The sequence below is a fragment of the Mustela nigripes genome, chromosome 12 (assembly GCF_022355385.1).
Source record: "Mustela nigripes isolate SB6536 chromosome 12, MUSNIG.SB6536, whole genome shotgun sequence".
Lineage (NCBI taxonomy): Eukaryota > Metazoa > Chordata > Mammalia > Carnivora > Mustelidae > Mustela > Mustela nigripes.
This window is the reverse complement of record NC_081568.1, coordinates 28,307,279-28,320,601: the sequence shown is the minus strand read 5'-3', so window position 1 is coordinate 28,320,601 and position 13,323 is coordinate 28,307,279. Positions and strand designations below refer to the sequence as shown.

At 44.0% G+C, this 13,323-nt stretch overlaps 1 long non-coding RNA gene across 1 annotated transcript in view; it reads right to left on the bottom strand.

Moving 5' to 3' along the window:
- Positions 1-7,273: 7,273 nt before the first annotated feature.
- The window catches only part of LOC132027750 (uncharacterized), an 18,794-nt gene continuing 12,744 nt past the window's right edge, over positions 7,274-13,323 (bottom strand). The window contains exons 2-4 of the long non-coding RNA XR_009407186.1: positions 11,834-11,946; positions 9,707-9,855; positions 7,274-7,876 (exon numbers count right to left, since the gene is read on the bottom strand). This is a non-coding gene — a long non-coding RNA (uncharacterized LOC132027750). The remainder of the gene's footprint in view (positions 7,877-9,706; positions 9,856-11,833; positions 11,947-13,323) is intronic.

Below are 13,323 nucleotides of genomic sequence, written 5' to 3'. Positions count from 1 at the left end.
TCAGTGGGTTAAAGCCTCTGCCTTCGGCTCAGGTCATGATCTCAGGGTCCTGGGATCGAGTCTGGCATCGGGCTCTGTGCTCCGCAGGGAGCCTGCTTCCCTCTCACTCTCTCTGCCTGCCTCTCTGCCTACTTGTGATCTCTCTCTGTCAAATAAATAAATAAAATCTTAAAAAAAAAAAACCAAAACACTTGACCAATCAATAAGCAAAACATCAATAATAACCTAATAACAAAACAGGCAAAGGGTATAAACAGACAATTGGAAAGTTGCTCAAATTCACTCAAAGAAATGGGAGTTACAGCTACAACGAATACACATACTTTGTGCTAGACATCAGACTTTGCATGGATTATATACAAACATGTGTTTATGCATTACAAATATTTAACTCATTTACTCCTCTCAGCAACTTTATGAACTAGGTACTATTATTATTCCCATATTGTATATAAAGAAATGAGGCGGGGCGCCTGGGTGGTTCAGTGGGTTAATCCTCGGCCTTCGGCTCAGGTCACGATCCCAGGGTCCTGGATCGAGCTCCCCATTGGGCTGTCTGCTCAGCAGGGAGCCTGCTTCCCTCCTTTTTCTCTGCCTGCTTCTCTGCCTACTTGTGATCTCTGTCGTATAAATAAATAAAAATCTTAAAAAAAAAAAAAGAAACCGAGGTGTGGCGGTTTGCTCAAAGACAGCTAAAAAGCAGCAAAACGGCTGTGCTTCTCACATTTTTGCATGTGCAGAAAGTGATATTGACTGCAGAGCATTGCACAAGGCAAGCACTGGGTAAGCGTTAGCTCGTTAAGTAAATAAGTGCTGCTCATAATAGCAAAGATGGGCAACAATCTACATGCCCCAGGAGGAAATGGATTAAATAAATACGGTGCAGTTAAAAGAATGAGCCACTGAGTGCATCCATAGGGAATAATCACCGAGATTGATTACTGAGGAAAGCAAGATGCAGAAAAGTATGGATAACATGCGTATCAATTACATTAAGATAAGGGACATATTTGTAAAAGTGTGGTCCATCTCTGGAGCTATTCATGAGAAATGCATAAGGAGGTTTGCCTCCCAAGACAGAAGAACTAGGTGGCTGGCTGAAAAAGGAGACATGAAGAGCACTTCTCATTATATTCCACCCCTCCCATCTTTTCTTTTTGTTTTCATGTGTGCATCTGTTACCTATTTGAATGAATGGAAAAAAATTAAACGTGAACTAGTGATAATTTTAAAAGAAATAAAATAGTCTATAAGCAACGGTATGGAAAAATAATAGTATTACAGCATGAGCTGTTCCTTACTGACTATATTGAAAAAAATAGGAAGGAGTGGTTTTATGGGCAAAAAACAGATGTGGTCCAGGATGGTAATAGAGCATAGAAGCCAAATATTCTGGATTCACCTTTTGCTTTTGACTTTGACTGCTGGTGCCTGAGGCAAGAGGATTAAGCCAGTCAAATCTGGATAATAGTACTTAATGATCAACCTTACCTCTGCATGGTAAAAACCAATTACTCCATGTTGGTGAAATGCTTTGAAGGTGCAGCATTCCATGGTTCAAGGCAGAGCCTGTTGGGACCTGTGTGCTGTCATGGGAACGGACACTGGAGTCAAGGCTTTGAGGAAACATCCAATCACCATTTAGTTACACAAATGTTTTTTAAAGTGCCGGTGCTTCCAGATATTTCTTAAATGTGTGTGCCCAGAGAATTAGCTTCTTTCAATTGAGTTTTCTGCAAACACTGCCAATGGTCCAGTGAGTACATTTTGAATATTATGATTTCAGGAAAATGAGTTCTTTTCGGAGAAGGGAAGTGAGGCTTAAGACATCACAGTGTATAATTCAATAAGGAAATTGTAAGCCCTTTAGAAAATTACCCTGAGTTAGGGGCTGATGTTGGCTTTTTAACAATATTAAATGAATCTATAAAAATATAACATCCACAAGCAGAAATGTATAGTTTAGGAGAAGAAAACTAATGGAAATGAGAATGTTGGTAGACAGTTCTCCCTGGATCTTTAACACTTCTGCTCATCTTGCAAACAATGCACCAACTATCCTTCTGTCTGGAGTGTCTTTTCACAGATGTTTTCGGAATTAACAGCCTTGGAAGACAGAAATAGTGTTTTCTTCCAGAGCAAAGACAGGTTTGCAGACTGTATTTTATCAAAGATCGAAGTTCTCTAAATTCCACATTCTTTCCTGTGGGGCAAGGCAGTATATCTAGTTCTTTTCACATCACTCATGGTAACTGGGGTTTGGGTCTCCTAGTATCTTCCTTCCGAGTGCTCACATACCTTGATTAGTAAATAAAGAGGCCAGTTTTGCCCTAACCCTCGAGGACCAGTACTTATTACTAATAATGAGTTGGGTGAGAAAGGCTACACTCACACCCTCCTCTTACTATAGAAAACACACTGGGCAAAATAAATTTCCTATTACTAGTAAATTGTAAAAATCTCTCACATTAAACTATTTTTTCCTTAAATTACTTTTATGGTATTAGAATAATTAAAAGACATATGGAAAAAAAGAAAGTGGTAACTAGGGCTTATGTCGGAATGCTGATACTCTGACTACTGCTGTCACTATGATTAATAAACTATCTTTTGTCTTTGACCCGGGAGTTTCGTATCCTCTACCAGGGTCCGTGAAACTGGGACCAAGTGACTTCTGAGGTTGCAAGTGTAGTAATATCTCAAATTCTTCATAGCTCTTGAGAGAAAAGTACTCTCTAGATTGCTGCTATACAATAGAAATGCAGTGTAAGTCACTCATGTTAGCCACATACATCATTTTCAATTTTACAGAAGCTACATTAAAAAGATAGAAGTAGATAAAATGAATTTTAATAATATGTTTTATTTAACTCAATATATCTGAAATATTATCATCTCAACATGTAATCAATAAAAAATTATTAATAAGCTATTTTCATTCTTTCTTTAGTACAAAGACTTTAAAATCTGTTTTTTTAAAAAGATTTTATTTATTTATTTGACAGGCAGAGATTACAAGTAGGCAGAGAGGCAGGTAGAGAGAGAGAGGAGGAAGCAGGCTCCCCACTGAGCAGAGAGCCTGACGTGGGGCTCGATCCCAGGACCCTGGGATCATGACCTGAGCCAAAGGCAGAGGCTTTAACCCACTGAGCCACCCAGGTGCCCCAAAATCTGGGTTGTTTTTAATACTTATAGTACATCTCAATTTGTCCTAGCAACATTTCAAATGCTCAGTAGCCACTGAGTGACTTTCATTTTGGACAGAACAACTCTAGACTGTAAAATATGGCAAAATGAAAATAAAAGTTTTCAAGCCTGAAATAGATTTTTCTTTTTTAAAAAAAAATTAAGTCCGGAATGTCAGTCATATCACTCATCAGACCTATCACTCTGGGGTCTCTGAACCATGTTTTGCCTGTTCCAGAATTTAAGGCTGACAACTGTCAGGAAATCTTTGACGCATTATTTAACCCTCCTGTGCCCTTTAAGGTACAATCACGATGGCTGGTTCTTCTGCAGCTGCATGTAATAAGATAGGAATGTAGGGTAAGAGTCATTAAAGACAAATATGCTACCAATCCATCAAGCCATGCTTTGTCCACTTGTTTCCAGAAACTGAAATTTCAATGTACGTTCACTTTTTATTTAATTTTCTCCTTTGAGAAGTTTATCTGCCTAACTAGAGGAGGGGGCTATTCCTAACCTCAGCCCATATTATATTGCTGTTTGAATCAGAGATCAGAGGTGAGTACTTACACAATTTTGATGGAGGAAAAATGATTGACTTTCACCAGACTCACTTTGCCTCACATTTGCTCATCTGCCCTGCCTAGTCCACAGGGTTGCCACGTGATCACAAGGAATAATGGCAGCAGTGAGGTGTTGGCAAAGGACAGGGAGAGCCTGAGATGTAAGCTGTACTGATAATGAATATAATCTGTACTTACTATGAAGTTTTTGCTGAATAGCATTCTTCAGACTTCAAAATCTTGCATGAGTTTGATTATGGGAAAATAAGGTAGATAACTGCAAAATTTTAATCTTTGGGACTGAAGGAGGTATAATCCAGATAATATTGAGGTTTCAATATTATCTGATGCAAGAAATATGCATTTACAAGAATCATGCACACTGCTCCTCATATATCCTCAAAATCCTCCATAGATGAAAAAATGTAGAAGTTAAAGAAATTTATGTTCTAACCTCATGAAATCCAATGTTCAAGAAAATGACTCAAATAAAAATATTATAAGTTTTCATCTAAAATATTATGAGATTTCATCTAAAATTCCAGAATCCTTTTTGGTATAATATTGGCACTGGGAAAAGATGCTTAATCAATCAAAGTCTTTTTTTTTTTTTTAAGAGTTTATTTACTTATTTGACAGACAGAGATCACAAGTAGGCAGAGAGGCAGGCAGAGAGAGAGAAAGAAGCAGGCTCCCTGGGGCTCAATCCCAGGACCCTGAGATCATGACCCGAGCCAATGGCAGAAGCTTTAACCCACTGAGCCACCCAGGCACCCTTCAATCAAACTCTTTGTAAGGGTCCTGTAACTTTGGCAGTGGATGAATTTAAAAATGACCTAAAGTGTGGTCAAGCACCCTACAGAATGGTATCTCAGATATCTTAGATCTCAGATGCTAGACACCTCAGGATCTCCCCATGGGTCTGTGGAGGAGATAATCTGAATCCCAATAAGAACAAAGGGAAAAATTCACCTTCACATAGATTTTCCACCAACTGATGACCTATTGTTATTCATATCATTCTATTCCTTACACGAAGCTGGCAATTGGTCCAAGACTCTCACAGAGGTTCTGCCTTTCCTTCAGAGTTCTATTCAAGAACTACTACCAAGGTGTCTCTGTCACATTGTGTCCCTTTTTGTAGGTACCTTTCTTTTTCATCCAGTACCTTGACTTCCCAATCCTCTCCTCAAGAGTCTTTTCATTTCTTCTATTGCCATTGTCCCAGTAGCACCACCTTTTGGGTTTCATACCTAGGCTTTGGCCAGATCCTTCCTGGTTTGGGACCTCACCCGTGTTGACACTGGCACCTTCCAGACTCACCTTACCATTTGGCTTCAGTTGCTACATCTTTGAGTAACAGAAATGTCACCCTGCATCACTGCCCAGTTGGGTGCTCTTTTCGGCAGCCATTAACTTTGCTGGCAATTGCTCGTTCCTTGTATTAGACGGTCTTTCACCCTCATTTTTCCTCTGCTGTTCTCCTTTCTCTCTCTCCAATGAATGATGGTGAGCTATAGTAAAAAGCCTATGGAATTTGCAGTTAACAAAGACTCCAGATTAGATGCTGAATGCTGGACTCCATGGTGCCACCTTGCTGTGCAACCTTGGCGATACTTTTATCTAAGCTTCGTTCTTCATCTATAAATTTGGGATGATAACAATCAGTGCATGAGTTTCTTATGATGATAAAAAGATGTGTGAGGGCTAGTTGTGCAAGAGTCAGACATAAACTGACACATGAGCATGCCATGTTTGAAGGACAATGAGTTGAGAGTTCTAAAATCATTATTGACTTTTTGTTGGTCTGACTCTTTCTGCCTGAATTGGATTTTTTTTTTTAACACAGATATATGTCTTCTAACACCTGCTATATTACATTACTATGTCTTTGACATGGTTTTTTAATCTTTCGTATTCCTTTCAGTAGTGCCTTGACCATCACAATCAGGAATTTCTTGGCTTGGGTGGAACAGAGTTCCTACTGGGGTCACGGCACATAAACTTCCCAAAAGAGGACTGCAGATGATGGGAACACTGGTAGGTTTTTGACCAGGAAGTCCATAGCATAAAAGGAACTTGTAGGAAAGCTTGATACCCAGTGTAACAGAACTGCTTGGAAGCAGGGAGGCTAGTGGTCAGAACGCTTGACAGATCTGAGGCTTTACATCCTGTCATCCCTGAGGTTTTGTACAAATTTTTTAGCTCTTCTGCTTTTGTTTCCTTGTTGATATACTGGGGATCCTAATTATATCTTCCGCACAGCACTGAAAGGAGGATGTATGAGAGAATCCATGATATTGGATTATCATGGAATCTGGCATGGAAGGCCTGCTCAACACACACTAACTGTGAGGGTTTCCTTTAAACATCTTCTGAAGCTGTTCTCAATCCAGAGTGATCATATTAAAATGCCAATCAGATCACATCACTCTGCTCAAACCTCTCCAATAACCCTTTCCATTCATTGGGAAAGTCATGATCCTTGCAGACACCAATCAAAATGTACTATTGTTTCCTTTCTCAACTCTATTTCCTTTTTCCCCAAACATGCAAAGCCTCTTTATGAAACATTTAATTTTCTTATTTATTATGTTTACTGTCTATTATCTGTCTCTCCCTACTAGACTGTAAGCTCCGTGAGGGAGGTCTATTCTGTTCACTGTTAGGTCAGTGTTCTAGAATAGTGCCTGGCCAATGTAGGTGCCATTTGTTGAATGAATGAATGAATGAATGAATGAATGAATTTCCCACAGCCAGAAGTAGATGGTCTATACCTCTTCTAAGTTCCTACATCACTTTGATGGCTATTCTTTTATGCTATTTAGTACAGTCTAAATTACTCTGTGGTATTTTGAGATTTGCCTCAGTCCCTTAACCAGAGTGTAAGCTCCATGATTGGGAATGGTGTCCTATATCATTTTGCATTACCCCCAAGGCCTAGCACACAGACATTCATGCTCTTATTTGGGAAAAATACCTCTGGAGTTCTTGACAATGTTCTCTGTCTTCGCCTCACTACTCTCTCCACCATTTCTTTACTAAGATTAAACTTTATTATCAAAAATCAATTGGTTAAAGATCTGGCCTTTCATTTTTAAAGAGCAAATGAATTTAATAAATACCACTTAATAAAATCTGTTAGTAAGTGGTCAAATTTAATTCCTGAATATAATACTACATTTTCTTCTTAGAAGAAATTAAAACTCGTGCAATGGCCACCTTCTTTAATGGGGTGGTGAGTATCAGAGTGATATGGACTTGGCAGAAACAGCTCTGCAGTGGGCTCCCTCTTCACCTGTTTCCCCTTGCCTGCACGTGGCTGCCTTGCACAGGGATGGAAAGTGGCTACTTCACCCTCTTCTTCCCCTGGGCCTCCTTGGTGCCATCGCCTGTCATAAAACAGGGTGGCTCAAGGGCAAAATCAAAAGAAGTGGAAAAGAGCCATTTAAGAAAAGAAGCAGACAAAAAATACAATTCTCTCTCTCTTTTATTACATAGGGAATTACAAAAATGTGCTTAAATGGACATTTCTTTTATTTGGATACTAAACTTCATCAGCTTTTTGCCCAACTCGTGATCCCAGTAACTGATGTCTATTAAAATTTGGGCTTATGTAAATCTAAAGAAGAAATTCCCGAACTTGAGCTTCCCACACAAATAGCATGCTTAAGCCCTCAGTCAGCATCTATGATGCTGAAGAAGGAAAAAGAAGGGCCCTCTGCACCTCTGACAGAGGCACACTGAGAGTCCCTGAGACCCAGGGTCATCACTGCAACCCTCGGGGGACCTCCTGGAAGGCAGATGTGCTGATGGCAACGTTTAGCTGCCGCAATCCTCACTTCTTCACACCGAAGCCGTGTCCCTTTTATTTGATGTTTCTATTTGAAACTCTTGTGTTCTCCTTGGGATCCCAAACGGCACAGGGAGGTCTGCATGCTTCTCTTGGTCCCTCGGGGGTCCACTGCCCTCTGTGACACGCTCAGGAGCGTGTCATCCTTGGAGCAACACGCATTTCCCAGGCTGCTGGGCAAGACGTAATGGCCCGAGGGCCGCGGGCTTCAAAGGCCCGGATGAGCCCCGGTGGCAGGTCAGCCCCCGGAAGTGCCTCTGCGGGGAACAGACACCTGCACAAACACAAAGGATGCAGGATGGCTCTTTATTCCTGCCGCACATCTCCCTGAGCGAAATGTGTCAGAACTACCTTCTCAGGGCTCACAACATAAAGAGGCTTTTGTGTGGTGCGGGCTGGGGAAGACAGCGCGTGTTGGATGAGAAGCTTCTGGGAGCTGGGCCTTTCATCTTTAGACACTGAGCCAGCCCGTGCATCTGGACCTTACCGTGTCCAGCAGGGGTTGGCACCTCAGTGGTCCCTTGCCCTGTCACAGCTAACTCTGCCTCTCGTGGGAGATTCTCAGCCAAACAACCATTGGTCTTCCTCAGAGTGAGTCCGTATGGCTTTTCAGCCCTGGGCTCAGCGCCTGATCCCTTCGGAACACAACAAATATTTGTTGAACGAACAAATGAGACACTGAGAAAAACCCTAGAACAATTCTAGAACAAAGCTATCTTTTGAGGAGTTGAGCCATTTGTCTTTGTTTGGATTCTTACCCTTCGCCCCCTGACCTCCCAAGAAGCAGACTCTGAAACAGAGACGTGAGGGAAAATAGTTCATTTGGGAAGTGACCCCGGACACACCGATGGGGGAATAAGGGCGTCGGACAGGCAAGGGAAAGCTGCCAACAGAGGTTGCCTCATTTAGCCAATTGCCTCTGTGGGCAACTGGAACGGAACCCTGCTGGGGAGGTCAGGGAGGCAGGGAGGGACACCCGCCTCAGAGGAACCTTCCCCAGAGGCTGAAGGGGCCGAGATAGGTAGGTATTATCCTTCGCCTCCTGTCAGGCATTGACTAAGGGCAGCTCTCAGGGGCATCATCGATCCCAGCCTGCTTTGTGCCCAGCAGAGTGGGCTCTGGGGCCACAGAAAATCTCCCAGCAGTGTGCAGTCAGGCTGGTGGACGTGTAGATCATAGAGGGCATCGGCAGTATCTGCAACAATCATCCCACTACTCCGGTTTCCTCTCCCTCCATCTCCTCTGTGCGATTAGCTCTCAGGGGACACCGAAGGCCACTGGCTCCTTCAGCCCTAAACACAATAGTAAGTTCCAGAAACTACAGCCTAGTCAGATGAGTAATCTCCACTGTCTTATTCTATTAGTGGTGTGGCTAATACATTTTGCATTTCAGCAAACCACAGGCTAACTTTCTTGCAGTGCCTTTTGGTTGCCCAAAGTGCATTCTCTGCCTTTGTTTCCAGATCTCGAGATCTGTGTTTTAGCACTCACAGGATTGAAGAAACAGTGCTTGTGTTTAAAACTGAAGGGGCTGGAAAGTTTAAAAATCAGTAGTGTTACCATTCAGAGGATGTGAATATATTTAATGGAACTATCATGTCATTTCTCCCAAAACCTGAAATACTAGACCCTTGAAAAATCTTAGACATTGTTGAAATGAGCTCATCTTATTGACAATGAGACCAACTAGCAGAAAGATGAAATGATTTGTCCAAGGCCACACAGCTGGTTAGAGGCGGGACAGAATGAAGGCCTCCTCCCCTGTCCCTGTCCCTTTGCTCTGTTGCTGATCACACTAACCATCTCCAAGGTTTTACTCTTCACAAAATCTCTGGTAGGTAGGTGTCTGGGGTGGTCAAAAACTACACACTATAAACTTTACCCCCCCCCCCAAAAGTAATTTCTTTGATTTTTTTTTTTTTAAATAACTGATCTCATCTTGGTTCTAGAACTTCATCCTCTCCCTCTCTCTGTCATACACACACATACACACACACACACACACACACACTAAAGTTTCAGTGTAAAATAGTGGAGTTACCTAGGGACTGACTCACAAGGCTAATGGTTTTACTTTGTCAACAGCCCAAAACGAGTTACTTACATTTCTCGTGTTCATGAAGAAACTCCTCTGCTGGCCCGTAGTGCACCAAGGCAATCCTGGCCATCTGAATATTGGTGACCTTTATTCTGAGTGTCCTCTAGCTCCATGGAAATTCCAGGTCTCTCTTCTGGTTATGAGATTGGAGATCTCTTTAAGAGACAAATATATTTATAGTGTCATGTTAAAGGATTACCATCCTGTGACACATCTAAAAGAATACATTCATCCGTCTGGTCCGAGCAGAGATCTGGCTGTGCAAGAAACAGGAGGCAGAGGGACAGCCAAGGTGTTGGGCAGGTGGGGTGAGAGGGAGGAAAAGGCGGTGTGGGAAGTATGCTTAAAGCATGAGGGACTTCCAAGAAGGGTGGGCATGGCCAGGGCCGAGCAGCAGCCCAGTGTGAGGGCCCAGGGAGCTTGGAAAAGGGAGCTCTGAGTAGGATGGCATCCAAAGGCATGTAGCAGAGCCACTTCCCATGCAGTGACCACTTGGGGCGGGGTGGGGGGGGATGACGCTTGGACAGGCAGAAGGAATGTTGAAGCTGGTGCTCACCATCCTCAGAGCCAAGAGGTGGCCTTCTAATCCTGTCTGCACTCGCATGGGAGCCAGAACCCCCTCTCCTGACGCCCATCCAAAGCTCATCATGCCAGGCACAGATGGCATTACCCATCAGTGCCCAAGGGCCAAGGGGTAAGTTTCAAGGCCCGTGCAGTCCTCTCTGAGCTGTGATTTCCTTTGATTCTGTTGTTCTTGTTCTATCCGAGTGGGACTTCTGTTCCCATTCTGAAGGCCACTGTTAAGTCCTATTCACCCTCAATGGCTCATTTAGTTCAGTGGGGGTTTGGGTTTTTAGAAGGTTTCCTCTTTTAAACTCTTTTTTTCTACCACCCCCTTTTTTAAAAGGGGTCATAAAGAGCTTTAAGATGCCATGCATGAAAAGCTCTGGATAAATGCAGCTTGTACTGGATTGTAAAATACTGTATTGTTCCAAGCTTAATTCCTTGTGTGCGACTGGAATCGGTAATTTGCCCATCCTGAGGCAGAGGCCTAGCAGCAGCGGGCTGCAGACTGCACCCAGGGATGGGCGCCCCTGGCGGCCGCGAGGGAAACTGGAGGTCTCCAAGAGAAATTTCTCTTTTGGTCCAGACTTGGTTTCCCTGGCTTTTGCATGAAGATAAAAGAACATTTTTATGAAAAAAACATGGCTCTGCTCTCTAAAGTGGCACTTTGGGGGCTGGACCAGCTGCCATCTATGGTCACAACAGAATTCTAAATCAGAGAAAAGACCTCCTCCCAAACTTCCTGCTCTGAAATCGCTCCCTGGCTAGTCTGTGGTCATGTTTGTATGCGGGGGAAGTCCCCCATGTCTGAGGAAAGAAGACAGTTGGCCCCGAAGATCCTTTTTCCCTCCCATGGTATCCAGGATAGGCTGCCTGGTCTCAGGCCAACAGGATGACTGAGTTTCCCTCCCAACTGCCACACTTATCCCTGGCTCCTTGTCATGGCCTCCCTTGGTCCTTGCTTGGGGTGCTCCTCTCCCCCTCTTCCTGTCTGGCTAGATCGTGCTTCCCTGCTTTCAAGCTATGCTTCTTCATAACACTCCTTTCCAACTCTACTGGGCTTCCTCTGTGATCTCTGGGGTAGCCATAGTCATGATTGCACATTTTAACCCCTCTGGGCTTGAGTTTGGTGCCCAGGTTAGACTGCAAGTGGCCTCAAGGGCATGTCTTTCCACGATTTGTATCTGTCATATATACTATCCTACATGGCCAGTACGAAGCAAGCACTTAATGAATTCCCACCATTTGGCTTTCTTTTTTTTTTTTTTTTTAATTGCTTGATTGGCTGGTTGATCAATCGATTGACTGATGGTGGCCCAGGCACCTCCTGCTCAGATGTGAAGTGTTTTTCTCAGCTGACCCCTGATGTTGGCAGGGGTGTCCCTCGGGCTTTCCTATCCGCACATGCTGACTCTCGCATCTCCACATCATCTCAGGAGCGAGATTCAGTCTCTGCTCCAGTTTCTGGGAAAAATATCCACTCGTGCCAAATGTTCTGTGACTCTTGGTAGACTTTGGCTGAACATGTGGGGATGGTTGGAGGGCTGTGTTGGCAGTGTTGGATCTCACCATCTCCTGTGTCCATTATACAGAATGACCACAATGTCCTTGGGCGTGAGTCTGTGCGTCAACAGCCGCTGTCAACCTAAAAGGTCCATTGGGTACTCCACTCTGGAAGATGTCTAGAAGGACAAGAAAAAACGAAAATTTGCTGGGAAGATGAAAAGAGACATCATGGATAATTTGTAATCAGCATGCAAGGGATTTTAGCTCTTCCACCTCCCATTAGATGCAACAGGAAATTGTCCTCCAGCCCCTTGCCGAGCAGCCCACAGAGCATCATTCGTGACTTGAGGATGTCTCGCTTTGGCAACACACTTTCTACCTCGAGTGCTTTACTGAAGTGTTTCTTCTCAACAAATTTCATGCTTTCTCCAAGAATAATCTCGGGAATTCTCTTTATTCTCCTTATTCTTACAGTATCAGGACTGGGAAGGGCTGAGTTTGCCACCTCTGGATACAATTATTAAAAGGATTCATCAGAGGATGCGGCCACTAACTAGGAGTCAAAGAGGTTCCAGAGATCTCCTGCCCCCATCCCCTTAGCCCTGTGGGATACTAAGAGTGAGGTCTGGGCTGCCTGGGCGTCTGGGCATGAAAAAGTAAACAGATCTCCCAGACATGGAGCTCCGGGTCCCCCCACCCCCCCATCGGGAGCTGTTCACGTGTGCGATGCCAGCCAGGGGCTGCCCCTCTATCCCACGCTTCCAGGCTTCTAGCCGCTTAATTCAATTCCCTTCCATGCCTTCTTCCTGCCTCACGGAAATAGCAGTTTCATTGTCATGTAATTTTGGCACAGCAGAGATTTCATGTTAAGAAAAATAGAATTGGTGCTGGGTCATTGCCATTGAAACTATCACACCATTTTACACTTGCTCTGAAAGAGCCCTCCTCTCGACTCCCGCTCCCAGGCTCCCCTCTCTTGTGTAGCCTTTTGTGCGGCTCCTTTGGTTTTTCTGCTCTTCAGATGTGCACACAGTTTAAATAACATTCCTTCCTGAATTTGTCCCTTCATTTCCCCAGCTTCTGTGCTTGGGGGCTCTCCAGCTCCCATCCTTTTTCTTTCTTGCTAATGTTCTCTTCTCTGTCCTTTGTTTACAGGCCAATTTATTCTGCACTGGCCTCCCCTTCCTCTCCTCCCTGTTTTCCATTCCTCACACTCCCTCTGACAAACACTCCCCAAACAGTTGGTGTGTGTGTGTGTGTGTGTGTGTTTGGGATCTAGGAGAGTAAAATCTATTTTTGTCCCGATATCCCTGAAAAGGTGGGAAGAAATATCTCTTCCTCCCCTGCAAATTCTCCTAAATGTCCAATGCGACCAGTTAAGGGCTGTGTGGTTTGCAGGATGCTGGGAAGGCCACTGCAGCAGTCACTCTTGGTTGCCTGCCCATCAGCCATTTCTCATTTCCTCCTTCCTAACTGAGGCTGGACTTTGGCAGGTGCCTCCTGCTTAGCCCGCACCCCCCCCCCCCCCCCCCCCCCCCCCCCCCCCCCCCCCC